Genomic DNA, 25,023 nt, shown 5'->3' with positions numbered 1-25,023 from the left:
ATCTAATTTGCATGTCAAGACTTCCTTTGGAAATTGAGAAAATAAAAAGTTTTATCTATCTATTAGAACATTAAAAGCTTTCAATCAGTACCATACTAATAAAGGAGATATAATTTGTTTACACAAAATATATTTCAGACTCGTATTTCAGAAATTGTATTTGGAAAAATCTAAACTGCTCCCTGACATCATTTTGACCATGTAAATAAGACTTTTTCATTTTGAATTATAAACCAGAATTGGAACTCAGTGCCATGAAATTTAATTCCTTTATTTTTAAGGGGGAGTTAATTGTATATTATTAGCAGCCAAATGTAGATTTTAAAAATAAGATGGCTAAAAAAAAGTCTAGGATTGTCCTTTTATTTATTTTTTATTTAAAAAATTTTTAATGTTTTTATTCATATTTGGAGAGACAGAGAAATAGAGCATGTGTGGGGGAGGGGCAGAGAGAGAGGGAGACAGAATCCAAAGCAGGCTCCAGGCTCCAAACTGTCAGCACAGAGCCTGATGGGGGGCTCCAGACCATGAACCACGAGATCATGACCTGAGCCTAAGTCAGCTGCTTAGCTGACTGAGCCACCCAGGTGCCCCTAGGCTTGTCCTTTTAAATTCTAGCACAGGGTTTAGAAGCAAGCTCTCAGTCCATTCTTATATATTGACGTGAAGATGAGAACTTAGCTCTCTAGAATACATAATTATATAGCCTAGACTATTTCAAGCTTTCAAGAACTGATAAAAGAAGAAGTTCAAGGACAATTTATGTTATTCTAGATAGCTCTTTGCTGGTAGATGTGGCTTTGGAAACACATGAATTATCTGAGTGGGGAAAACTGGTTTTGAATTCTGAGCTTCTTTCCTTTTCTATCAGCATTTGGATTGACCCCACTGCAAAAAAAAAAAAAAAAAAAAGATTAGAACATGCTCCATGTAGTATTTTGAGGCGTGGTGTGTGCGTGTGTGTGTGTGTGTGTGTGTGTCTGTATTTTAAGATCACTCATATAGAAGAAAATTCTGTTTCATACCACTTGCCTTCATTCTTCCACACTTGAATATAGAGAGAGAATAGAAAAGGAGATTCGAGTTGAAAGGGTTTCTTTCTACATCCTGTTTCTTTAATTTCTCTTTTTGTTTCTAAGGGTTTCATACAAAGCAGGCTATGGAAACACTACTGAAGAAAACACAAAGTGAACGCACCGGAGCATTTAATGGGCTGTTTGGAAGAATAACACTTGCTTATTTTTTCATGTGAACGAATGATTGATTTTGTGGTGGTTGTTGGATAATGACATACATTAGGTTCCTGACTGTCTTTCAGATTTTCAAATTCATGTGTTAATGCAATGAATATTTGTGGAGCACCTACTGTTTTCCAGCCACCATTCTAAGCACTCGGCGCACAGTTCTTACGGAGCACGTAGTCTTCTCAATCAAGAGTTTCTCCATTACTGGAGCACGTAGTCTTCTCAAGAGTTTCTCCATTTCTCTGTTAGCTATTATCTACCTTTCCCCTTGTTTCAGTACCTTTGCATCCATTTTCCTCCATTAGGATCCAATGTAATTTTGTTGACAACATGTAGCCGGGTCTTGCCTTTTTATCCACTCTGACAGCCCCCATCTTTTTTGATATATTTAGACCATTGACCTTTTTAAAATTATTTTTGGACAGCCCCTCACAAAAATTAACCTCAAATGTAAGTGCCAAGGTTGAGAAACCTTGATTTAAATGAAAGCACTTAGCACAGTGCCTGGCACTTGTTAAATGCTTAGTAAACATCCATTCACCCTTCTGGGTTGATCTCCTGGTTTTCATAACAGTTCACATAATTGGCAGTCCCCTAAACTCACTATGTATACCAAAGTTTCATTGTAAGACATGCTTAAAAAAATCACTGTTTTAGTTTTTTCAATTGGCACGAGATGTGATAATTTATATATTTTACCCCTAAGTGTCTGTTATCAAACTATGTGGGTGTCAGTTAATGACACCTTAAACTTCCAAAAAGGTAGTATACATTTCTAAGGTTCTAGGATTCTATTTCCTATATTAGATCAGGATTTCTTACAATAGTGCCTGTGGACATGAAAAAATAACCTATTCATATGTTAGCTGATTTATTATCAACAATCACATAATCATTAATTCACTTTTCTCTTTCTTTGTCTTTAAAGGCCCTATCTCCAAATATAATCACATTCTGAAGTACTAAGCTTTAGAGTTTCAACACATGAATTTGGGGAAAGACATAATTCAGCCCATAACACATATCAATTATACTTCTTTTTAAACTTTTTTTTGGTGGTTATTCTAGAGTTTGCAGTATACATTTACTACTAATCCAAGTCTATTTTCAAATAACATACTGCTTCAAGTACCTCATAACAGTGTATTCCCAGTTCCTTCCTCCTGTCCCTTATAATGTTGCTGTTATTCATTTCACTTATCTGTAAGTGATAATCACCTAATATACTGTTGCCATTATTATATTGAACAAACTGTTATCTGTTAGATCAAATAAGAATAAGAAAAAGATTTTATGTTACTCTTGTTACTTTTCTAAGGCTCCTACTTTATGTACATCTGAGTTTCTGACCTATATCATTTTTCTTCTCTACTTCTTCTACTTCTCCTTCACTTTTGAAAGATAATTTCTCTCACTACAGAATTCCTTTTTATTAAAAAAAATTTTTTTTAACATTTATGTATTATTGAGAGCCAGAGAGGGACAGAGCGTGAGCAGGGGAGGGGCAGAGAGAGAGGGAGACACAGAATCCAAAGCAGGTTCCAGGCTCTGAGCTGGCAGCACAGAGCCCAACGCAGGGCTTGAATTCACAAATTGCGAGATCATGACCTGAGCCGAAGTCAGATGCTTACCTGACTGAGCCACCCAGACGCCCCTCTGACTACAGAATTCTATAGATTGGTGGGTTTTTTTCAGTACTCTAAATATTTCACTTTACTCTCATCCTTCTTGCATGGTTTCTGAAGAGTAGTACAATGTAATTCTTATCATTGCTCCTCTAAGTTAAGGTAGGCTTCTTTCAGGATTTTGTCATTGTCTTTGATTCTCTACAGTTTGAATATGATATACCAAGATGTAAATTTTTTTTTTATCCTGCATAGTGTTCTCTGAGCCTTCTGTATCTGTGGTTTGGTGTCTGTCATTAATTTTGAAAAATCCTCAGCCATTATTACTTCAAACCTATGTTCTGTTGTTCCTTTCACTCTTTCTTCCCTTTCTGACATTCCCATTATGTGTATATTATACCTTTTGTAAATGTCCCACTGATCCACTATAACATTGCAACATTTTGAAATGTCCAAAAAATACTTCTTCTCAAGAATAAAAAAAGTCAAAAGCTGGATTCAGGAACCACAGTTCCACTTGATGTATTTATCCATTCATCCATTCAGCATGCATTTTAATTGATTGTCGACTTTGTGTCAGTTCTCTAAGTGCCTTTATTTAATAACATGACCTTGTATGCATTATGTTCCCTTAAGTATCTCTCAGCAGCAACAACTTCATCACTTTGGGATGAATGAGGAATTAATAATTCAGCCTTTTGTTCATTTCCAAGATTTAACAGAAACCAGTTGGAAGGAAAAAAAACATATAAAAGCCTGTAATGATATTTTCAGCTTTTCTATGGCAAGAAATACATGTACAATTGATGATATTATTATTTACTGTTATTGCATTTTGCTTTTGAAGGAGGAGTGACTGTGTGTGGTCATCAAAATCCATCAAAAAGTAAAAACTAAAAAGGAGTTTGTAACCAGTGCAGGTTACACACAGTTTTGTTTGTGGTGAAGAAATCCAGTGAAGGTGAAATATGTTCATATATTTTAATGATTTACCATTAAAAGGACCAATTTAAAGGAAGAATATGAACACCACCACAGATGGCTTAATTTTACCCCTTGAACATAGTTCTTTATGCCATATGGAGAATCGTGCTCATTCTTCAGTCTGTAATAATCCCAGCAAAAGGGAAGTCATAACAGGGACAATATGTATTAATAAAAAACACAGAGACAGAATTGCTAAATATTTTTGATTTACATACTTGGTTCCAAATTGCTACATTGGGAAAGCTTTTATCTATGAATATCCCTCCAAGATGAGGGGTTAAGAAATAGTATGCCTAAGGATGGCTTTCCCTATGACCAGGAAAAAGTAGACTACCTTTCTAGTTTTGAACTTTGAAAAAAAAAAAAAGCTATATAAATTCTGGGGTATCTTGCTTTATGTGATAGAATATCTCAGAAAGGTCAGGTTGCCTATAACTTAGCATATAACATATATGCATATAACATAATGAAGAACATTTAAAATATACTGTGGGAGAACTAAAAACAACCTGTAATGAGTCCTTTTGTACTATAGGGAATTACTGATCATTTCTGTCCCTGTGGGCTCTGTTTTTTAAACTTCTAAAAGAAAATACAGGAAAAAATCTCCTTGACATTGGTCTTGGCAATGATTTTCTAGCTATGACACCTAAAGCACAAGTAACAAAAGCAAAATAGACAAGTGGGACTAGAAAGGAAACAATCAAAATGAAAAGACAACTTAGAATGGGAGAAAATATTTGCAAACCACATATTGAATAAGATTAATATCCAAAAAACATAAGGAAATCATACAATTTAATAACAACAAAAAATCCATTTTAAAAATGGGCAAAGGACTGAATAGACATTTTTCCAAAAGGAGATATTCAACAGGTACATGGAAATGTGCTCAACATCACTATTAGGGAAATGCAAATCACAACCACAAAGAGATATCATCCCTCACCTGTTAGAATGGCTGTTATTAAAAAGACAAGACAAGAGTGCCTGAGTGGTTCAGTCAGATTAGCATCTAACTTCAACTCAGGTCATGATCTCATGGTGTGTGGGTTACAGCCCCACATCAGACTCTGTGCTGACACCTCAGAACCTGGAGCCTGCTTCACATTCTGTCTCTCTCTCTCTGCCCCTCCCCTGGTTTTGCGTGCTCTCTCTCTCTCTCTCTCTCTTTTAAAAATAAATAAACACTAAACATAAAAAGACATGAGTACTAAAGAGAATGTGGAGACAAGGCAGCTCTTGTACACTGTTGGGGGAATGCAAATTGGTACAGCTACTATGGAAAAGAGTATGGAGGTTCCTCAAAAAATTAAAAATAGAACTACCGTATGACCCACCAATTCCATTAATGGGTATATATACAAAGGAAGTGAACTCACTGTCTCCAAGAGTCATCTGCACCTGTATGCTTACTGCAACATTATTTACAATAGCCAAGACGTGGAAATAACCTAAGTGTCCATTGGTGGATGAATGAACAAAATAGGGCATATATGTATATACAATGGAATATTATTCAGTCATAAAAAAGAAGGAAATCCTGCCATTAGTGACAACATGGATGCATCCCGAGGACATTATGCTAAATGGAATAAGTCAAAGACAGATACTGTATTATCTCATTTATATGTGGGTTCTAAAAAAAAAAACCTAATGTCCTGGAAACAGAATAGATTGGTGGTTGCTGAGGGTGGGAGAAATGGCTGGTGGTGGTGGAAGGGTACAAACTTTAAGTTCTAAGATGCTTAAGTTCTAGAGTGGCAACAGGCAGTATACATGGTAACTATAGTTAAATTTGAAAGTAGCCAAGAGAGTAGACTTTAAAAGTTCTCACTACACACACACACAAACACAGATTGTAACTATATGAGGTACTAGACATGTTAACTAACTCTAGTGTGGTAACCATTTTGTGTGTACACACACACACACACACACACACACACACACGTTCACACTCACACACACATACATATATAACTTTTGACTGTGTCTTTTGTCACCCCTCCCCTAAGAATGCTTTCTCATATATATTACCTTCATCTCTGGTTCCTTCTGTTCCTGACATAGTTTAGTGTTGTTACTTCTTTTTATGTCAGGTTTCTCCTCCTCTCTCTCCTTCTCCCTCTCCACACATATAACACACACATTAAAAGTCTGAAAAGACTCATGTACCCCCAAAATGTTAATAGCATTTTTTTCTGAGTGATATAAGGTAGATAATCATTTTTTTCCTTTTGTTTCTCTGTGTTCTCTAATATTTCAAAAATGGTTAAGTATTATATAATTGAACATAATTAAATTACAATGTTAAGGATATTAATGGAAATGTTTGGGAGGTTATTTTTTTAAGTTTATTTATTTTGAGACAGAGAGAGTACATGCACCAGTAGGGGATGTGCACAGGCAGAGAGAGAATCCGAAGCAGGCTCTGCACTGTTAGCACAGAGCCCCAGGCAGGGCTTGATCCTATGAACCGTGAGATCATGACTTGAGCCAAAACCAAGAGTCGAATGCTTAACCAACTGAGCCACCCAGGGAGCCCTGAAAGGTTATTTTCAATACTTGCCTTCCGTATTAGGCAGAATTCTTAGCGTATTTCTCCGTTTCTTGATGATGTTGATTACACAGGTCATACCTCCAGTCCAAGCCCCCTGATAAGCTCTACACAACTTCCAAAGTGATTTTTATAATGCACAAAATATGACTGCCAATTATATGGTAAACAGCTTCCAAATTCTTGCTCATGACAGAAGGCTTCCATAGCCTGACCCAGCCTACTATGTCTGGACTTAATCCCCATTGTTAGACTCCACCAGGATTGCATAGAGAAATGAGAAGTTGGATCTTACAACCTTGAAGAGTTAGTTCACTGATTGTGAACTTAGCTCAGTAGATTGTGAACTTAGCTCTGGTTAGTTCATAAAACAGGAGCTACCATGACATTTCAGAATCCTGAGTAAATATGTCCACTAAGCAAACCTAATTTGGTTAAAATAGGGAAACTTAGAATTGCCCTGGGAAGAGGAGATAGGCATCAGGAAAATGAGTCTTGGAAAATAGGAGAAGGCCTTGGGGATAGTAATACCATTCCTACATCTGCAGGTGGAGTGATGATTATAACCCATATTGTATGGAGTTTTTGAGTCTACACAGGCTTTTTATGCATAAATACTATCTCTTACCCATCTATTTAGCCTTCAAAACAACTCACTGAAATCTTATTTGTATTTCAATTCACGGATAAGGAATGAGACTCAAAGAAATGAAATTGCTGATTCAAGATTACACAGCAAATTTGACTTAGACTTCCGTCTGCCTCCAAATTCTATGATCACGGTGGATAGAACATCAGGGTTTACTCTTTGATCCAACATCAAGAAGGTGGATAAAAGAAGGATTCCAGGTTCTGGAACTGGCTCTTTTCTGGGCCACCATAAAGCAGCCTCTTTGAACTATCTTTGCTCCTTTATTGTGACAGAACCACAGCAAGGGGTCATTACTGTGTTTATCTTGTGCCCAGCACAGTGCAAAATGCTTTACATTATTAGTACTTTTAATCCTTGGCAACCCCATAAAGGGGCTGCTTTATTCTTCTCCATTATCTGAATGAGAACAGTATGCCTCAGATAAGTGGCTTAGCCCAAAGCCACACAGTGAATTAGTGGCAGAGCTGGGACTTGAACCCAGGCCAACTTCTTGACAGAGCTCATGTTCTTCTGTTGAGCTTCACAATCCATTGCATGCCTTCCTCTGGTTAGATGGAATGGTTAGAAGTTGTTTTTGGTTTTGGTTTTTTAAATCGGGGATGGCTATTTTTAGAATTTGGGGTGTCACACATCAGCTTTTTACAGGGCCTCTCCTCTTCTCTCTTTGCTCAAAGCCATGCTAATTAAATTAAAGGGTATGATGACAACCTTTTCCTTCTCCCATTCTCCTCATTTCCCCAATCTTACCTTCTTAGTGCTCAAATATTACCAATCAATAGAAATTGTTTTAAATCAAATATCATTTGGCTTTAGTATAAAATCCGAGAAAACAAGAATTCGATAGTAAAAGGAACAGTGGAGTAGAAACAATGCCAAAATTAGAATCTAAAAATCTGATTTCCAGCTCTTAATTCTGCCCCTTTCTAACTTACATGTGTTTGATCAAGCCTTTTCAACTGGTTTGAGATATCTATTTTCTTAAACTTCAGTAGTCAGTGACAGTTTCCCCAGTGCCTCCCCTCACTGAACATAGGGAAGGTTAAACCAATCATCTTGGTCAATAATTCAGTAACAAAGAAAACAACCCTAAACACCAGTATCCTGAATTCTCTCACTTTTAAGTCATTTTCTAAGAAAACCCTCAGAGTAATGTATAAGAATATTTTAAGAATTTCATTAGTTTATCTCTGGAAAATTAAGTCCAACTGATCTAGTTTTGATTTTCAGGTTTTGATTTCTATTAGAGTATAGTTTTTATTTAAATAGCAGCAGTGTACCAATCTCTTTATGTAAAAAGTGGGTATTTAAGACATGCTCAGAGGGAAGTGATTCTTGAACCCCTTTCCCTTCCTTTCAGTCCATGAATTATAATTGTGACAGTTAAGTGGGTGTATACTCTTTACTGTTACGAGAGCCTTGGTTCCTGATTTCCCTGAAAATGCAAATTTTGAGAAAAAGCCATCCATATTTTCCTTGCTCAGTGTCCCCCACAGTTCTTTATTTCTGGTTCTAAATAGTATCCGTGTTTCTTGCCATGGCAGATTATAGCTGGAATCACTTTGACCTTGGCCAGAGCAAACAGAAGATGAATGAGCCAGAGCTGATCCCTGGCTTCTGAACGATAAAGTCAGCACAACATAGACAACATTCACCTTCCTCCATCAGAGCTTTTGCCCTGGGTCTCAATTCTTTCCTCCTGACTCTGATTTTCTCCTACTTTGAATGGGCTGAGAGACTTCCTTTACATGTTGGTCTGGAATCTGGATGTGGTGGTTATTGGTATGGATGTAGTACCTGTGAGGGAGGATGGTGTTATCCAGGGAGAGGAGATAAATGTGAAAGAGAAGAACGCCACCAGGAGGACTATGTCCTGCATGAGAGACCTCATTTATCATGTCAACTGTAATGCACTGCCCCCAAATAATTTTCTTGTTGGTATTTGAAAGGTTTTCATTAGCTAAATACATAATTATACACATAAATGAAGTCTGACATTTACTATAAAATCAGAAGGCTTTGATCCTTGAAAAGAATGAGTGCACATACCTGATCTCGGATTGGGAAGTCTTTGTAAATGTGTCACCCAAAGCAGAAAATATAAAGACATAAGACTGATGGATTATATAAATACATATATATATCACATTAATCAAGTTTGAAAAATAAAAAAAGATACTTGGTAATCTGTGTGATATATAATCAATATTCTTAATACATAAATAGCCCATATATCAATAAGCAAATGTTGAACAATCCAATAGCTGTCCAATGAACATATTAGGTGTTATTGTTCAAAGAGAAATATTTTTTCAAAGAAGGAAAAGCATGATTTAGTTATTGCAATTAAAATGTATTTAATTCATAATTAAAATTGAAATATTGGAATAAAACTAGTGAAGATAAGGAGGAGAGATTGCAGACTGACTGTTTCTTGTTGGAGTTCCAATTAATGGAGCTGATGGTCCAACTAGAATAAACTGTGTGGGGGTGCCTGCTTGGCTCAGTTGATTGAGCATCTGAATCTTGGTTTCAGCTCAGGTCATGATCCCAGGTTGTGGGATCAAGCCCCCCATTGGGCACTGGGCAGAGCATGGAGCCTGCTTAAGATTCTCTCTCACTCCCTCTGCCTCTGTCCTTCCCCACTCATGCTCTCTCAAAAAAAAAAAAAAAAAAAAGAATAAACTGTGTGAGTTCCACACTCAGTGGCATCAGTTATTCCTTAAGTTAGTGATATTATAATAGAAAACCCGTAAGAAAACAAGTCAAAGAGTACATGGAGGTAAGCTATGTGTAATCCAACTTGTTCCACCTTAAAGGAAGGTCTGGGTACAGGTTTGGGAAAAGTGTGGAACACAGATTTTAATATGAAATTACAAGGGGGTGGTCTTGGGTTGTCAGTAAAATTTAAAAATCTTGAAAATTCTTCTTGCAGCCCTATTGATTCTCCTGTTGATGTTGATGTGGTTAGTGCAAATAATGAATGTTTTGTGGATTTGTATTGTCTTCCCTGTTCTACTGAGTAGTCAGTGTGCTTGGATGAACCATATGGACTTGGAAATTATGGAGGGAATTCTCCTGAAGAAATGGGTCTTGTCAACTAATTTGAGATTCTAGTAATGATGTCAGTCTGTCAGCCTCCCTTTTTCTTCTTTTTTTATTTATTTTTTGCTGCCACCAAGAAGGGTTGAAACCTCCCAAAGGAGTTAACAAAGATAAAGAGTAGAACAGAGGAGAAAATGTTAATGTGAACTAACGTAGTCAAATAAATGCAATGTTAAGTAATAGCTCTTTGTCAAACAAATTGTCAAAGATTTTAAAAATCTGAATATTCAGTATTACCAGATACTATTTATTGATTGCCTGCCAAGATCCACCCCACCTCAACTTCTTCCTTACTGGTAGAATCGTCATGTTTACTCTAGGATAAAATCCAGACTGGTTTAAGACTTAGCTATTACTATTACTCTTCCTGGTAGTTCCATTCTCCTTATCAGTGACTTATTCAGGAGAGGGTATGTCACCAGTTTCTACCCAATGAGAACTGAAGTAAGGCTACTCTTGGTCTTCTGGGAAAGAGCTCCTCATTCTAGGAAGGAGACACCAGGAGATATAATCCATTTTTACATGTGGTTATGGTCTTGCTGGGATGTTTAACCTAGAACTGCTTCAGTTGTTTTGTAATCCTGAGGGGAATCAACCTGAGGGCAAAGTAGAAGAATGACATTATTAAGCCATTTAATCAAGTGATCCTGAAAACTGCTCTACCATCGATCCTTTGTTAAATGAGATACGTTCCCAATCTAACTAGTTTCCATTTGGCTCTCTGTTCTTTTTGGCTGAATGCAGGCTGATACACCATATGCATATAAGAACTTTAGTTCACTGGGTGGCTCAGTCAGTTAAGTGGCCAACTTGGGCTCAGGTCATGATCTCGCGGTTTGTGAGTTCCAACCCTGAGTTGGGTTCTGTGCTGACAGCTGGGAGCCTGGAGCCTGCTTTGTATTCTTGTCTCCCTCTCTCTGCCCATCCCCTGCTCACACTCTGTCTCTGTCTCTCTCAAAATAAATAAACATTAAAAAATGAAAAGAATATAACTTTAGTTCACTGCTGATGGAAATCAATTAGTTTAATATTTTTAGAGGGAAATTTGATGAAAATATAGAAAGATTTTGACCAAGCAAAGCTACTTTAGTAAGAAATTTTAATAATTATATATTGGCCTCAAGTTTATATATGGTAATATGGCTTATAATAATGAAAACTTGCAAAAACTTTATCCAGTGACACAATGATTAAATAGTTTTTAGACTATTCAACAATGCCATGCTTCTTTTCATCAAATTTAAAAATATTTAAAAATCAAATAACTCCTTGGTTATACTTATGATTGTATGTGCACATGAGAAAAGTCTTTTACCACGAAGAAAATATGATTTTATTTGACTATGCATATACCTCCCATTAATTTACTTCCAAAAAATGTTTCTGAAACATTTTTTGAGTGTCAACAATGTGCTAGGCATTCTACTAGGTTGCTAGAGATACAGTAGGTCAGTGCAAAATAAGTCATTGGACTCATAAAGATTACATTCTAGAGAAGACAATGACCAAGGAGACAAAGTTGTTTGGGTTTCCTAACAAAGGGGAAAAGTAGGATTGTGTGATGGAAAGTAAATGGGTTGGTGGTTGAAGCCAACATTAGTAGGGTAGTCAAGGAGGCTCTTTCTGAAGAGGGGCATGATGGATGAGAAGTACTGCTCATGCAAAAAAAAAAAAAAAAAGAGTAATCAGGGGGTGGGACACCAAAAACAATAGTTCCAATGTGAGAAAGAATTCAGTGTGCTTTAGAAGCAGAAACCATGTCAGTGTGGTTGGTGCAGAATGATGGGAATTGGTGAGAATTAGTGTTTCGTAGTGTGGAGAGGTAGACAGGATCCCACTCATGAGTAAAGGCTTGTAGGCCACATAAGGAGTTGTGATTTTATTCTAAGAGTCATAGGAAGCCATTAAATTATTTTAATTTGGAAGATGACACAATGTGACTCTTCATTCCCTGGCTACTGTGTACCGAATAGATGATAGGAACACGGAAAACAATTAAGAATCCGTCATCATTTGAGAAAAGGGGACCAAATCAAGGTATATTTTGCAGGCAGGATGAATAGGTTTTCCTAATGGAGTGTATGTTGATGGTAGTGATTATGAGAGAAATAGCAAAACAAGTGTAAATCTCAAAATAGGTCATTAATTACGTAAGTCTGAAGTTCAGGGATACAGTCCAGGCTGGACAGTGTATCCAGAGGATGGTGCAAAACATAGATTTACTTTTCTCATTTAGTCACCTACAACTCTGCTTGGAGTCTTTCCTAGATGAACACACAAGGATCAATTTTCATTTTTCTCACTGTTCTTTTCACCTCCACTCCAGCCCCCAGGCTTTCTTCTGTTACTCTTCTCCCCCCCTCCCCCGACAGGTGCCTGATCTATCCTGGAAGGGCTGGATCACATTCTTCAGATTCTATCTATCACAGTTCTTGGGATGCATTGTGGTGAAATGTGGACAAGACAAATAAACCTTTCTTTTAGCAAAACCTTGGTATAGTGTTGCATTAACAGTTGGCAAGAGGAAGAAAGGGAAGAAAGGGCAAAGAGAGGAAAAATGACCTCCTTAAATATGATATTCATACAAAGGCGATATGGGAAAATGAATGCATTCATGCACTGCTAGAGGGAGTATAAATTCTTACAACCTTTCTGGAGGGCTTTTTGATTCAGAGATCAAGAGTCATATTGGGGCACCTGGGTGGCTTAGTTGGTTAAGCGTCCGACTTCAGCTCAAGTCATGATGTCACAGTTTGTGAGCTCCGCCCCAAGCTCAGAGCCTGGAACCTGCTTTGGATTCCGTGTCTCCCTCTCTCTCTTCCCCTCCCCCACTCGTGGCTCTGCCTCTCTCTCTCTAAAAAATAAACATAGAAAAAAAGTTGTAAAGCTGTGCTTAGCTTTTTGATCCATAAAATTGATTTCTATGTTTAGTAATAGGATATTAATAGCAGTGTTCCTTATAATAATGTAAAATATAAAACAATGAATTATTAACAGTAGGAGACATTGTGTGGACTACTCAAAACCTAAAAATGTTTTCCTGTCATTAACTTTTACATTGTAGAGTGTTTAATTATGTAGAAAAGTGTTAACATATTATTGAGTAGTTATGAAATGGTATATATGTTGTGATTATGTAACATCAACAAGACTGGAAATTTTTATATCAAAATAACAGTGGTGTTGGTATTAAGTGACCTCCCTTCTTTCCTCCTTTCTTTTTTCTTCCTTCCTTATTTCTTTTTCTTTCTTATTTTCTACAATATACATATAAGATAGGAAAATCTTAAGGTTAAAAAAAGAATCACTGATACTTGAATGGTGAATCACAAATTGACAGATTGGGAGCTCTATTATAGATGATGATGTGAATATTAGCAACCATGATTAATACCAAAAAGGGAATTGGCAATGCAAAGAGAGAATTAGACATTCATATTTAGCAAATAACTGTTTTATCTAATGTACCCTCTGAAATATTTGTTGACATATTTAGGTCTCAAATGATTGAAATTGGACATCTGGACTGTGTTAAGGTTCCACTTAGAGTCAAACGTGACTGTGGTCCGTGTGCAGTGGGAATGAAGGAGAACAGCATTCAGATGGAAATGTCTTGGAAGCCCGGAGGAGCCTGTGTCGATTTGCTTTTTCCCTTAGTTCAAGAGAACTCAGAACTTAATGGTCTTAAAAGGCTTCCCTCAGGGCAAAGGTGTTGGCTTCAGTTTTTCCTTCCACTAATCCCTCTGCTTGTAGAAGCTGCAAGTGCACATTGGAAGGTAGAGACAAACCATATGGCGTATTTTGGAGTCCCATGAGATGCACAGCATTACTCTATATGTCCCCGCCTTCTCGCCTTTTTTATGCTGCTCTCTCTGCCTATATTGCCCTTTCACTTCTAAATGGTACCAGGTTAAGAAATACTACCACAAGCAGTCATTTATTTATAAATTCTAGCCTGGGACAGAAAACAAAAATCTTTATATTCAATTCCAAAATATATAACAGTTACCTACCCAGTCTGAGATGTGGGGTGTGCATGACCATTGTATTGACAGAGTCATTGTAAGTTCAGACTGACAGACCACCCACATGCTCTTTGGGCACATCAAGTAGGGTTTAATTCTCTAAAGGGTATGCAAGGAAGTCAGCACAGTCATGATAGACATCACAGAGGTCAGCAATATTATTCAGGCCAGATGGAGATTCTAGCTTCTGAAATCCTCACCACTGCGTACATAGTTACAGATGATAAGACCCAAGGGAGAATCTTATCAGTCCTTCTGGGGGAGTTAATAGTCTTTCTCTTTACATCTAAACTTAAATGCGTAACACTGGATCAGTTCTCTAAGCAGAGTAGCCTGGGGATGTGCTGGGAACCACTTCTTTGACACCAGAAGCACCTCATTAAGCTCAGCTTTGTACTGGAACTCAACAAAGACCAACCAAATGAGAAGAAGCAAAGGCTATTTATTCGGAGCTTGCTACAGCAAGGGAGCCAGCCATGTCACTTGCATTTTGGCAGATACTCAAAGGCAGGCAGAAGAGTCCGGGTGGGAAAGGCTTCAAGTATGCCCTGATTGGAAGCTGTGGGCATGAAGAAGCTGTAAGCAGGTTGGGGACAAATACAAGGAGAATTGTCCATTATTAATCAAATTGTCATTTGGGGACAATTGTTACTGGGGTTATTGTCTGGCTTCCTGGGCCATCACTAGAGAGAGATAGCTGTGTGACTTTACACAGGTGTAACTTATAGCAGGCTGACTTCCTGGGCTGGTTGATTTGATAGGCAGGTTGTTGCAGGTTGTAGGTCAGAGTTCTGTTTTTGTATATGGTCTGGTCATTGTTCATGTATATAACACCGAATATAATCATAGGAGTCAGTACACCACAATACAGTAAACTTAAGCATGAATTGTCCCTATTCACCATATTTGTACATGCAACCTGCTGCTTCCTGATCCAAGTATACTCTTTTTTTTTAATGTTTATGTATCTTTGAGAGAGACAGAGTGCGCTCAAGTGGGGGAGGGGCAGAGAGACAGGGAGACACAGAATCCAAAGCAGGCTCTAGGCAATGAGCTGTCAGCACAGAGCCCTATGTGGGGCTCGAACTCACAAGTCATGAGATCTTGACCTGAGTTGGACGCTTAACCAAATGAGCCACCCAGGTACCCAATGATCCAAGTATATTCTTAAACTTAGTACCGCAGAGCCAGGAGAGAGATCACTTTCCCAGAAGCCTCTGGGAGTCACGCTAACAAATCCTTGGATCAGCTATAAAGGTTATCCTGCAGTTGGAAAAATAATATGGGCAGGAAATGGAAGGCAAATTAAAATGATGACTGATTTTTCTCACAAAATACCTTCATAGTCATCATGTTTTATCCACACCCCTTAATGCAACCACTGTGTGAACCTTTGAAACAGCTCTCTACTATTATTCTCTCTTGGGTTTAAGTGATTAAGACTGTGTCATCCTGATAAAGCTATTCATGGAGCTATAGTGGTAAGTGGCAACTTGCTAAAGGACTTGATGATGATATATCCTGACAATTAAATTGCCCTTGGACAGGATGCCACACGCAGGCATTCAGAGACTCTTTCTGGGAGTTGTGGAGGTACTGCTACACATGGGAGTTTAGATAAGGAAGCAAAAGACACTGAAAAGTAAACGAACCAGTCATTCCTCACTGGGTTTCATCTGAGCAGGCAGAGAGATTGACTGTCAATGAGTGAACTGATTTTTATACATACATTTCAAAATGTAGCACTTCGGTGGCTCCCAACAATGAGTATTAAGTAATAATAACTAAGTGATAATAACAAAACTCTGGCAGTGCTCTGTTACCATTCATTTAGAAACATTTTTGCTTTACCAGAGGTGGTATTGTTTAAATTTCTCCCCTGCCTCCAGCTGCCTGAGCCATTGTGTGAGTCTCATGTTTCAAGTAATTTCAAATAAGATTGAAAAATGAGAACTAATTTCAACTCAGTCTAATTAAATAAGTGTTCATGGCATACCTTGTTCTCAACATTGTCATCTCACATGATGTCAAAAGGTGACATTCCATTCCTGATCTTGAAAAACAGGGAAGCACAAGTTAAAGAATATGTTGAAAAAGCTTCATAAGAACCACTAGTAAAATTAAAAATACAATATATACTTTCGGGCACCTATGGGAAAAAAATTGAATAAATACTTTTGAAGTCAATGGAGATAATAGTAAATAAAGCATGGTCCATAGACAGAGATAAAAACAGATAAAAAGAAAAGACAGAGATAAAAACAGATAAAAAGAAAACATTGAAAAGAAAGAAAAAGATAATGTAACTTGACAAAAACTAAGTTATGTTTAAACTTCCTTTTTGAAAAGCAAAGATCGACTATATTCTATCTATTAGTGAACTCCCTCCTAAATAATGCTATATGACTTAAGAATAAAAAGATAAGCCAAGATATACCAGGAAAACACAAATAACCTAAGAGTATATGTTGCAGTATTAATATCAAACAAGTGTAACTCAAAGTCAAAAGAATTAAAATGAAACAAAGGACATAGCTTTACATTGGAGAAAAGAGCAATCAAAATGTCCTATTAGCAAAGATTAGAAGAACTAGGCTCATTATAAACGAGGAACCTCTTTTCTGCTCACTTCTTATGTCATTCATAAGGGGGTAATCTGATAGCATTCACCTCACTTTCTTCCCAACCCATGTGCTGCTCACTAGAGACATTTTTTTGTACCTGCAGATCTCATTCATCATCTCTAGGGATTTTTTTTTAAATAGTTAACTTTCCGATAGAAGGAAAGATAAAGAGTTTCACAGACAAAAGACTAAAGGAGTTCATGACCACTAAACCAGCCCTGCAAGAAATATTAAAGGGGACTCTTTCAACAGAAAGTAAAGACCAAAATTGATAAAGATGAGAAAGGAAAAGAGAAAATCTCCAGAAATAACAACAAAACAAGTAATACAATGGCACTAAATACATATCTATCAATAATTACTCTGAATGTAAATAGACTGGTCTAATCAAAAGATATAAGGTGTCAGAATGAGTTAAAAAATAAAAAAAAATAAAACAACAACAACAAAACAAGAACCATCTACATATTGCCTACAAAAGACTCATTTTAGACCTAATGACACCTGAAGATTCAGTGAGGGAATGAAGAAACATTTATCATGCATCAAAGGAAAGCCGGAGTAGCAATCTTAATATCAGACAAACTAGATTTTAAACCGAAGACTGTGACAAGAAATCAAGAAGGCCAGTAATAAAGGGGACTATCCAACAAGAAGATCTAACAATTGTAGATATTTATGCACCCAACATGAGAGCACGCAAATATGTAAAACAATAACAAACATAGAGGAACTCATTGATAATAAGCAGAGGACTTTAACACCCCACTTATATCAATGGACAGATCATCTAAGTGCAAAATCAACAAGGAAACAATGGCTTTGAATGACACACTGGACCAGATGAACTTAACATATATTGTCAGAACATTCCATCTTCAGCAGAGTACACATTATGTTCAAGTCACATGGGACATTCTCCACAGTAGATTACATACTAGGTCACAAATCAGGCCTCAACAAGTACAAAAAGACTGAGATCATACTATGCATATTTTATTACTACAACTCTATGATACTTGAAGTCAACCACAAGAAAAATTTGGAAAGACCACAAATACATGGATGTTAAACAACATGCTACTGAACAATGAATGGGTCAACCAGGAAATCAAAGAAGAAATTTAAAAATACATGAAAATGAATGAAAATGAAATCAAAACTGTCCAAAACCTTTGGGTTGCAGCAAAAGCAGTCATAAGAGGGAAGTGTATAACAATGCTGGTCTACCTCAAGAAGCAAGAAAAAAATCTCAAAAGAACAACCTAGCCTTACATCTAAAGGAGCCTAGAAAAGAAACCACAAAAGAAGCCTAAAGTCAGCCGAAGAAGGGAAAGAGTAAAGGTTAGAGCAGAAATAAATGATATAAAAACTAAAAGAACAATAGAACAGATCAATGAAACCAGAAGCTGGTTCTTTGAAAAAACTCATAAAATTGATAGACTCCTAGCCAGACTTTTTGATAAAAGAAAAGAGAAAGGACCCAAATAAATAAAATCACTTATGAGAGAGAAGAAATAACAATCAACACCACAAAAGTAAAATTATAAGACAATATTATGAAAAACTATACGTCAACAAATTGGACAACCTGGAAGAAATGGATACATTCCTAGAGACATAAACTACCGAAACTCAAACAAGAAGAAATAGAAAACTTGAACAGACCGATAACCAGCAAAGAGATTGAATCGGTGATTGAAAATCTCCCAACAAACCAAAGTTCAGGGCCAGATGGCTTCACAGATGAATTCCACCAAACATTTGAAGAAGAGTTAAAACCTGTCTTTCTGAAACTATTTTTAAAAAATAGAAATGGAAGGAAGACTTCCAAATTCATTCTATGAGGCCAGTACTGTCCCCATACCAAAACTAAATAAAGACTCCACTGAAAAAAGAACTACAGGCCAATATCCCTGATGAACACAGAATGCAAGAATTCTCAATAAAATACTAGCAAACCAACACTACATTATAAGAATCATTCGCCACGATCAAGTGGGATTTATTCCTAGGCTGCAAGAGTGGTTCAATATTCACAAATCAATCAATGTGATATACCACATTATGAAAGAAAGGATAAGAATCATATGACTCTTTCAATAGATGCAGAAAAAAGTATTTGACAAAGTACAACATCCATTCATGATAAAAGCCCTCAACAAAGTAGGGTTAGAGGGAACATACCTCAACATAATGAAGGCCATAAAAAAAAAACAACACCCGTATATCATCCTCAATGGGGTAAAACTGAGAGCCATTCCCCTAAGGTCTGGAACAAGACAGAGTGTCCACTCTCATCACTTATTTAATATAGTACTGGATGCCCTAGCCTCAGCAATCAGACAACACAAAGAAATAAAAGGCATCCAAATCAGCAAGGAAGAAGTCAAACTTCCATTATTTGCAGATAACATGATACTGTATACACTTTATATACAAAACCCGAAAGACTCCATCAAAAAAATTTGCTAGAACTGACACACGAATTCAGTAAAGTCACAGGATATAAAATCAATGTGCAGAAATCTGTTGCATTTCTATACACTAATAATGAAGCAGGAGAAAGAGAAATCAAGGAATCAATCCCATTTATAATTGCACCAAAAACCTTAAGATACATAGGAATAAACCTAACCAAAGAGGTTAAAGATCTGTACTCTGAAAACTGAAACACTGATGAAAGAGATTGAAGATGACACAAAGAAATGGAAAGACATTCCATGCTCATGGATCAGAAGAACATATATTTTTAAAATGTCTATATTTCCCAAAGCAATCTATACATTTAATGCAATTTCTATCAAAATACCAACAGCATTTTTTCATAGAACTAGAACACACAATTCTAAAATTCCTATGGAACCACAAAAGACCCCAAATAGCCAGAGCAATCTTGAAAAAGAAAAGCAAAGCTGGAGGCATCGCAATTCCAGATTTCAAGTTCTATTACAAAGCTGTAGCAATCAAGATTCTGATTCTGGCACAAAGATAGACACATTGATCAACAGAACAGAATGGAAGACCCAGAAACGAACCCACAACTATATGGTCAACTAATCTCCAACAAAGGAGGAAAGAATAGGCAATGGGGAAAAGACAGTCTCTTCAACAAATGTTGCTGGGAAAACTGGACAGCAACATGCAAAAGAATGTTGCTTTTGTAACATTACTTTCTTACGCCATACACAAAAATAAACTCAAAATGGAGTAAAGAGACCTTTAGGTCTTTACTCCAGGTCTTTACTCCATTTTGAGTTTATTTTTGTGTATGGCGTATGAGACCTGAAACCATAAAAATGCTAGAAAAGAGCACAGGCAGTAATTTCTGTGGCATTGGCTACCGCATCATTTTTCTAAATATGTTTCCTGAGGCAAGGGAAATAAAGGCAAAAATAAACTATTGGGACTTCATCAAAATAAGAAGCTTCTATGCAGCAAAGGAATCAATCAACAAAACTAAAAGACAGCCTATGCAATTGGAGAAGATATTTGCAAATGACATATCTGATGAAGGGTTAGTATCGAAAATATATAAAGAACTTATCAAACTCAACACCCAAAAAACAAATAATCCAGTTAAAAAATGGGCAGAAGACATGGGGGGGGGGGCACCCGGGTGGCTCAGTATGTTAAGTGTCTGACTTCAGCTCAGGTCATGATCTCACAGTCCGTGAGTTTGAGCCCCATGTCAGGCTCTGTGCTGACAGCTCAGAGCCTAGAGCCGGATTTGGATTCTGTGTCTCCCTCTCTCTTTGCCCCTCCCCTACTCATGCTCTGTCTCTCAAAAATGAATAAATGTTAAAAAAAAATTTGTTTTAATGGGCAGAAGACATGAATAGATGTTTTTCCAAAGAAGAAATACAGATGGACAACAGTCATGAAAAGATGTTCAACATCACTCATCAGAGAAAGAAATAAAAACTACAATGATATAACACCTCACACCTGTCAGAATAGTCAAAAGTAACAACACAGATGACAACACGTGTTGGCGAGGATGCGGAGAAAAGGGAACCCTCTTACACTGTTGGTGGGAATGCAAACTGGTCCAGCCACTCTGGAAAATAGTATGGAAGTTCCTCAAAAAGTTAAAAGTAGAACTAACCTACAATGAAACAATTTCACTACTAGGTATTTACCCAAAGGATACAAAAATACTAATTTAATTTTTTTTCAACGTTTTTTTATTTATTTTTGGGACAGAGAGAGAGCATGAACGGGGGAGGGGCAGAGAGAGAGGGAGACACAGAATCGGAAACAGGCTCCAGGCTCTGAGCCATCAGCCCAGAGCCCGACGCGGGGCTCGAACTCACGGACCGCGAGATCGTGACCTGGCTGAAGTCGGACGCTTAACCGACTGCGCCACCCAGGCGCCCCTAAAAATACTAATTTGAAGGGATACATGCACCCTGATGTTTATAGTAGCATTACCAACAGTAGCCAAATTATGGAAACAGCCCAAATGTCCATCCACTGATGAATTGATGAAGTATATATATATATATTTCTTATGTATATATAAGTGGAATATATATATGTGTATATATATATATACACATATATATATTCCACTGTTACACACACACACACACACACACACACACACACACACACACTGGAATATTGGCCATAAAAAAGAATGAAATCTTGCCATTTGCAACAATGTGGATGGAGCTAATGAGTATTACGCTAAGCTAAATAAGTCAGTGAGAGAAAAACAAATATCATATGATTTCACTCATATGAATTATCTGAAACAAAACAAATGAACATAGGGAGAGAGAGGAAAACCAAGATACAGAGTCTTAACTATAGGGGACAAGCTGATGGTTACCAGAAGGGAATTGGGTAGAAGAATGGATAAAATACATGATGGAGATTAAGGAGGGCACTTGGGTTGAGCACTAGGTATTGTATGTTAAGTATTGAATTCTACACCTGAAACTAATATTACACTGTATGTCAATTGGAATTTAAATAAAAACTTTAAAAAAAGTACTTTCTGAAATGTCACTTATTTTAGTTTTCTATAACTTTAGTTTTCATAACAAATGACCACAAATTTAACGGCTTAAAACATTAGCTCATAGTTCTATAGGCCAGAAGTGGGGCAGGCTTCACTGAGTTCTGTAATTAGGGTCTCACAAGGCTAAGATCAAGGTGTCAGCTGGGCTGGGCTCTTATCTGAAGTCTCTATGGAAGAAATCATTTGCAAGCTCATTCTGATTATTGGAAGAGTTCATCTCCCTACAATTATATGCCTAGGGTCTCCATTTTCCTACTAGCTGTCAGGGGCACACCACTCTTAGAGTTCCTTGAAGCCACTCTCATCCTTCACACAGCCCCTCCATCTTCAAAGCTAGCAACAGCACCTCGAACTCTTCTGGGTTTGTTTGTTGTTGTTGTTGTTTTGTTTTTGGCTTTTAAAATTTTTATTTTAATTCCAGTTAACATACGATGTTATAGTAGTTTCAGGTGTATGATATAGTAGACGCCTTCTGTTTTAGATCCACCATCAGACAGAAAACTGATGAAAGAGATTTCTCTTCTGCCATCAGACAGAAAACTCTCTGCTTTCAAAGGGCTCATGTGATTAGATTAGGCCCACCCAGATAATCTCCCTGTCAATTAACTCAAAATCAACTGACTAGTACTCTTAATTGCATCTGCAAAATCTCATTTGTCGTGTCATGTAAAATAATCACAGGTGTAATATTGCATTCATCATATTCATACTCCCTTAGATGAGGGCAGGGCATGTTGGTGGGGGTTATGGATTTTAGGATTCTGCCTACCACATTGCTCATAGGCTTCTCTCCACTTACTGCCACGTGAATCTTAAAGGCTCAGCAGCCTTTACAACTATTTTGGAGTCTCTTAATTTTACCAAAATTTGTATTTTGTTTTCCACATTTTTGTGGCTTTCAGATTTCTATGCTGAACAGGGGAAACTGCTGACCAATGCATCCATGATCATGTTAAAAGTTTCTCTGACCATTTTTGACAGTGATCTATCCCTTAATAGGTTGTTTTATGATTCCAAGATTTTTTTCTTTGGAATTTCTGTTCAGAATCATCTCAGAGGCTGCATCTAATACCTCTCCTATTGAAGTGGGGGGGGGCGATTGTAGTGGGGGATCTAAATCTGTTCTTTGTTGGTTTTGCTCATCCTAGCTAATTTCCTTCTATGTTTACCAATAACATCTGATGAGCTCACATTTGTTTAATTAGTCTGGGGGAACCTGAGAGTGTGATTTGAGGATATTTGCTTGGGAGAGGATTTGTATTTTCATAGTCCCCATCAGTCCCCATCAGCTGGCCCCTTCAAAGACCCCAGACTTAATGCAGGAGGTTTGATATGAGCTTTCCAGCCTTGCCAGAGGTCGAAAGCTTAGTCACTAGATGATAGTTCTGATCCTAGTTTTAGCTTCAGGGAATACATATATTTTGAATTTATTTCTCCCCAATCTTGTTTCAATTCATCTGTTTTCTCTTTCTTCCTCCCTTCTTACCTCTCTTCCACCCTGTCTGGGACCCTTCCTTACTTCCTTTCTCCCATGCCTAGATTATGCTAATAAATGCAAAGGATCAAATGCATGGGACACAATAGTAGCCCTCACTGTACTTGGCACTGGTCAGTGTAAAACATTGTGCTCTTTTCTGAGAAGCAGTTTTTAAGGAGACCATGATCAAAGTGATACACATCCAGAGCCTCAACCAACATAAACATGAAAAATATGTAGGTTTGTTTATTTTGTTTACCTGGGAACAGAGAAGGCATGTTAGCTGTCTTCAGATATCTGAAAGGATCTTTCACAAGAGAGAAATAAAGCTTATCTTTTATCTTCCAGAAGCAGGACCAATAGGTGCATCTACCAAAAAGGTTCATGTTAGTGCAACATAAGATGGAACTTATGATTATATTTCTACAGAATTGGGACAGGCTGCCTTTGTGAGGTGAGAGCTCTCTCCTCTAGGCTCATGTAGAGGTCAGATAAGTCTCCTCAGTAGTATTTTAGAGGCCAGGAGTACACTTCTCCTTTGGCCAAGGTGCTGTGCCCAATAACCTTCACTGTCCCAGGGAGCCAGATTCTAGGCTTGTTTATTCCATGACTTATAAATTTAGATACAAACTAAGGAATTAGACCCATCTGGAAAAAAAACACACATTTATCTCACATTCCGACTACAATGGAAGGAAATTTTGTGTCACAGTATTGAAGAAACGTCCAATTGGTGAATCAGAGTAATCATTAATATTTTTTACTTCCAAAATAGTCCTCCTTGTAATGTGCCAAGAAAAAAAAGGCAATTAATTTTTACACAAAATATTCTTCTCATGCATATGTACACTGGGAGAAAATATGATGCATTTTTCAGTAATAATAAGGTTCAGTCAGAAATAGAAATTTAGTTCATTTTAAACTAAATAGAATAGACACTGGTAAATGAGAATAGATGACACAGTATGAGCTATATAATTACATTTAAAATACATTTCAGGGTAGTTTCCTTTAATATTAAAACTGTAATTCTTGACAGAAATGAATTTTTGAATATCCTTTTGTAAAGGATATTGAGATCTTGGTATTTTTGTTCTTAGAATTTTATATGAATATAAAATCACACTTGTTCTAAAATCATCAGTTTAGGGAAAACAATACATTTAACCTTTCACTGTGGAATAAAAGCTGATGTTGAAATCTTTTAGAAATTCAGGTACCCTTTTTATTCTCTGGATTCTAGAGTGACAAGAGAGCTCTGAGGAAGAAAGACTCAAGTCCTATAGTCTTGTTCGGGACAATGGACACACCCCAAAGGGATGGGGTTATTCTGAGAAAGGAAAAATCAATCCAGACACAGAGAGGATGAGAGCAAAAGAAAGGTAAAATATGAGCCAGATGTTCTTCAGGACAAGAATGAAATTTGATCCCAAGTGACAGGCAAAGGGATGAGAGACCCAAACTATTTGACTTTATTTTATGAAAGCTTTAGGAGTATGGAATTGTATAATTTCAGAGGAAATTAATAAGGGAAGAATTTTGGAAACATACTGCTAAACCAACATACAAACAACTTAATGCCTTAAGTAGAAAAGTCATGATATATCCACAGGAGACAAAAATTACAGAGGTAAAGCCTAGCCAAGGACATAATCCTGTAATCCTACTAGAGACCAGGATCCTGCAAACAGAAGGAAA

At 37.1% G+C, this 25,023-nt stretch overlaps 1 protein-coding gene across 3 annotated transcripts in view; it reads left to right on the top strand.

Moving 5' to 3' along the window:
• The window catches only part of MAMDC2 (MAM domain containing 2), a 398,140-nt gene that overhangs the window by 13,352 nt on the left and 359,765 nt on the right, over positions 1-25,023 (top strand). The gene's annotated exons all lie outside the window — the stretch shown is intronic.

Source organism: Herpailurus yagouaroundi, unplaced genomic scaffold (genome assembly GCF_014898765.1).
Source record: "Herpailurus yagouaroundi ecotype Mexico unplaced genomic scaffold, PumYag 199, whole genome shotgun sequence".
Taxonomy (NCBI): domain Eukaryota; kingdom Metazoa; phylum Chordata; class Mammalia; order Carnivora; family Felidae; genus Herpailurus; species Herpailurus yagouaroundi.
This window is presented reverse-complemented; position numbering and strand designations above follow the sequence as displayed.